Consider the following 5,338-nt stretch of genomic DNA (forward strand, 5'->3'; position numbering starts at 1 on the left):
TGCTCCCGCGCCTCGCTCAGCCAGTGAGCGGGAACCGGTCCGTATGTGGGATCCGAACCCTCAGGCGGGAGCGCCGCCGCGCTTCCCAAGCGGCACACTATCCAGTGCGCCACCGGGCCGGCCCGTGGTCTTTAAAAAAAAAAAAAGCCAGTCCTAGACGGATTGGGGTAGGAGATGGGGTGGGGATGGAGGCTGCTGAGTCTTGGCTCTGAGGAGAACTGGACATCTGGAAGGCTAGAGTCAGAGGGCTGTGCCTGAGGCTGGCTATAAGAGTGTGTGGTGGGGAAGCCTGAGCAATCCTAGGATGGGTTCACAGAGTGAACCTCAGTTCTTCTAGAGAGGCTACAGAGGGGCCCATTGGGAGAGGGTGTAAGGGCTCACTGGGGCTGGGACTAGGCAGAAGCTTCTAGAGGACCAGCTGCAAGGTTCTGAGGCCAGAGTGACCCTTGGGGAAACTTGGGTGCCTGAGTTTAACGTTAAATTGTTTATTGGGGCCTGGATGTCATTGGATTGTTAATTATGTGGTTTTCTCTGCAAAAGTGCTGTGACTTTGTCAAATTACTTCTTGTTTTTGAGCCTCCTTGTCATCATTTGTCACAAAAGCCTTGTTATCTCCTGAGACATGTTATAGAGCAATACTTTAGAATAATCCATGAAGCTGGGGAACCCAGAGAACAGTACTGTAGAAATAGTGTCTTTCTCAATATGATCACAAATATTTGAATGCCCCATCACTAGAAGAAAAGGTGCATTCATAAACACTCCCTGACTCCAACAGATGAAAAGGTGCATTCATAGACACCCGCCTTAACTCCAAATTCCACAGTATATGGCTAGAACTGACAATTATTTCTGCCTGAGGGTCAGTATCGAAGTTGAATTTTAAATGTGTAAATCACATCTATTGACTCGGGCTGTGTGGAGCCTGCAGGTGGTGGGCGGAAGGTCTTAAGCCTGAGCAAGTGTGTGCAGGTCTTCCTTTTTTCTCCTCCCTGTGCTTCCTTCTTGCATTCTCAGCCCTTCTCAGCAACATGGAGATCAAAGCCGCTCCCTAGGCCATGCAAAGCCATTGCTGGAAAAGCCACATCAATGCTGCAGCTCTTTGCTGACTGAGGCTGGGAGTGGTGCCAGGCCAGAGATTTTGGTAGGGAAACCTTCCAAATTCTGTATTAAGCCTCCAGAGCAGATGTTGTCTGTGGATCGAAGCATTCAGAGAGCTGGGTGGGCAGCAGGCATGGACTGGGATTTGGAGAGCCCAAAAAACCATTGAATAAAGACCTGTAGACATTGCTCTGATGGAGAGATTTGGCTATCAGGACTTCCCGGGGAAGCCCACTCAGTCTCCCAAGAGACTGTAATCACAGCGCATCATTTCAGACATGAAAGAAAGGGTACAGAACAAGTGTGCGTGTAAACATTGCACCCACAGAGTACTCAATGGACATTTCTCCCTCTTCCAGCTTTACACTCAGCCTCCCCATTTTAAAAATGGGAATATCCTAATGCCTGAGATTTGCAAAGGAGTCAGGATTTGAGAACCGGCAGGAATAATGTGGGCACTATATCCATAAACCATGATTTTTCACAAAAAGCACAGCTGCTCAGACAGAGCTCATCTTTCTGCCTTTAGTTGATTTGAGGGACCAGAGAGGTACGCCAACCAGAATTCAGTCTCCCCAAGGGCATGTCTGAAATTATGCCAGTGCCAGTTCAAAGCATTGGGTAGCTGCATCAGGGCAAAGGGAGCAAAGAGGAGAGGCCAGGAGACCTGAAAAGACATGATGAAAAGATACAGTTGGCTGACTACCCTGACCAGCTTACGGGCAGCTTCAGGAAAAAGACACATTATCCCACAGTGTAGAAAAAAGAGCATTGGATTTGGAGTCAAGCAGACCTGGGGTTGAATCCTGGCTCTGATACTTACTAACTGGTGACTCTGAGCTAGTTACTTGACTTTTCTGAGTCCCCAGTTCCTATCACTAAAGTAGGGATAATCATTCTGCCTCCCAGAATTGCTAGAAATGTGAACATGCTCTTTTAACTGAGACCTTGTGCACACATGTCCTTTTTCAAAAGCCGTGGTTCAGAGTCATCACTGACAGCGCGTGTCTGGGGGGCCAGGATGTTCCCTTAGCTGAGCAGATTCTCTTGGCTGTCATTGGTGTCTCAGCTCAAGACCCCGGTTTGTTCTTGGGCGGTTACTTCAGAAGTGGTGACAACATTCCTAGCAAGCTGTTGAGAGGCTGGAGGTTTGGATTTCACTGAAGGCTTCAAAAGGTATTTGCATGTTGAGGCCAGTTTCCTTTTGTCATGTTTTTTCCATTTATTCTTGGCCTTTGGGAGAAGGGTTTTCATCTTTCTAGTTCCCCTGAAATTAATTTTTCTCTGAAAGTATTTCTTACCACCAAAGAAGATCTGGGTCTGCCCTCAGATATTCTGCAAAGGGGGCTGGAGGCAGGTACTCTGGAAGGGTTGGGAGAGAAGCAGGAGGTGTGAAGTCAGGAAAAGGAATTCAGGGGTGGCTGGTTAGCTCAGTTGGTTTGAGTACAGTCTTGTAACACCAAGGTCAAGGGTTCGGTTCCCCATACTGGCAAGCTGCAAAAAAAAAAAAAAAAAAAAAAGGAAAAGGAATGGGTATGATAGCAGCAAATAGAGAAAGTGCAGGGAAGTGCAGAGAGTTAGAGATGACAGGCAGGGGGGCTTGCAGCTGGCAGATCACTCCCTAAGTAACTGTGGGAACTAGCAGTCCCCATGGGCAGGCTTTTGCTCACAACCCAGTGACTCATGTCCCCTCCAGGAACAGAGCAGCCAGGCCCCATGGAGCTGTGCAGGCGCCTTCTGTGTAGATTCTAAAATTGACACCATATTTGCCTTCCATAGGAGTCTTGTTCTATAGGCGTTTTCTAGCTCCCCTTTCTATATGAACTCCTGCTGTGCCCTCCTGCTGCCTCTGAGAGGCCAATGGGTTCTCATGGTAATGGCTCTCACTAAGCCCCACCTCATGCACTGCCTATCACGACCTGCTAAAGGGCCAGCTTACTGGGCATGTGACCTGTGCAGCTGTACAAGATCTCATGCTCAGAACGGCCCTGACTTGGTTTAATGCTCTGCTATCTCCATCTTTAAATTCTTAATAATTTTATTTCTGAACTTTCGTAAGTGAAATCCAATGGATCAATGCTGTGCAGATGTGAGCAGTGGCAATTAAGACACCTGGTGACAGCACACACAGGGCAGGGCAGGCATAGGAACAGAGAGCCATGGGCCTGGGGACCCTGCATGCACAGGCATGCCTGGGACAGACACTGTTGGGCCCCAAGATGGCTGGGCAAGACCTTAACCCTAACCAGGGCCCAGATTGGTGGCAGCTACAGCAACAGCAGCAGCAACGAGAGAGAAGGGCTACACAAGAGGACAGCATGAGGACCCTCAATGGGAAGCCTGCTTGTCTGTCCCTGGCCGCATAACTCTTAGGTCTAAGCTCCGGAAGAGGAATTGCTGGCCCTCAGGCAGTAAACTTGGTCAGTAAATTATTACAAAATAAAAGTATATCTATGGACATTCCAATAAAGCATATCAGGGAATTATTAGAACTCTTCAAAGAGATTAGAATCTTCAGTTTTGAAAAGTGCTACAAAACTGCAAAGCAAATGTTCAGTCTTGGAATGAGTTAAAATTTAAAGGTTGTTGCATTCAGTGCAAAAGGACACTTTTATATGAAGCTTTGGGTAAAGTAATTATTAACAACCAAGACAAATTCAAAATTAATTTTTCTTGTAACTGAAGATGCAATGAAAGAAGGCATAAAGAGGTGTTTTAAACTATATACACACACTGACACACACACAAAATTATACACAAAAGATGAAGCTAATTTAGTTTCTTGTATGACCTCCACAGGTTACTGGAAATGTCAGAGGAACCATTGTATAAAAAAGCCCATTGTGTAAAGTTACATTTAAAATTAAATTCAGTCTGGCTGGTTAGCTCAGTTGGTTAGAGCTTGGTGTTATAATACCACAGTAAAGGGTTCAAATCCCCCTATCAGCCAGCTGCCAAAAAAAATGAATTAACTAAATTAAATTCAGACCTGCATGAAACTGATTTGTATGAAGAATTAAATTTGTTTGGAAAAATTGTTCCATGGCAATCATCAGCTCTAAATACACTAAAACTTATATTTTAAAATAATTTATCAGAATTTTTTGGAATAATTTATCAGTATTCCAATGTTGTCACAGCCCATAAATTACTCTTAACAGCTTCAGAACACTTCCACCAACAAAAAAGTCCTTCTCAAATTAAAAATTATTTATGATCTTGCATTTGCCAAGGGCAACTAACATTGCTTTCAATTATATTGCTTGAAAATAAAGTTGCTAAAATTACAAATTTTGATGACCTAATAAGTGAATTTGCAGAAAAGCAAGCCAGAAAAGTCTTCTGATCAGTTAAGATATAACATTAATGAAGTATTTTATTTATTACATTACATAAAATATGACACCAAAAGTAATTTTTTGCCATTTGTGAGTTTATGTTCTTACTCATGTATAACTATTATCCCATTATGTTTTATAAGTAATAAAATATTTTTAAAAGCAAAAGCTTTATATTCTAGTACCTTTATCAGCACTTATATTTCCTTCTCTTTCAACCAAGACATCTCATTTTTATTTTGCACCGGACACTACAAATTATGTGGTCTGCACTGCTCCAGGGCCTTGAAATTTCCCTAGATACCAATGAAGCCCATTGACATTTTTATTTTAAACGTTCCTCTAAAATCCTCTTGACCAAGGATTTTTGCCACTTTTGCAGGGGACATGCGGCAGTGTCTGGAGGCATTTTTTGTTATTACAACTAGGGGGCTGCTACTGGCATCTAGTGGAACAAGGTCAAGGATGTGGCTTAATATCCTTTTTTTTTTTCCTATATAAAGATGACTGGTAAGGGGATCTTAACCCCTTGACTTGGTGTTATCAGCACCACACTCTCCCAAGTGAGCCACGGGCCGGCCCTCTGCTTAATATCCTATAACACACAGGACAGCTCCCCACAACAAGGACTTATCCGGTCCAAAATATCAACAGTGCTGCAGTTGAGAAACCCTGCTCTACATAGAGTCTTATAACTCCAAGTGTGGTCTTTGGACAAAAAGCACAGCATCCCTGGTGGGTTGTTTGAATGCAGATTTTCAGGCTGTATCCTAAAACTACTAAATTGGAATCTGTATTTTTTTTTTTTTGTCTTTTGTCTTTTTTTCCGTGTCCGGCAACGGATCGCAACCCTCAGTGTTGCCCTCGTACCGGACCGGGGACCGGCAACGGGATCGCAA

Source organism: Galeopterus variegatus, unplaced genomic scaffold (assembly GCF_000696425.1).
Source record: "Galeopterus variegatus unplaced genomic scaffold, G_variegatus-3.0.2 Scaffold3554, whole genome shotgun sequence".
Taxonomy (NCBI): Eukaryota; Metazoa; Chordata; class Mammalia; order Dermoptera; family Cynocephalidae; genus Galeopterus; species Galeopterus variegatus.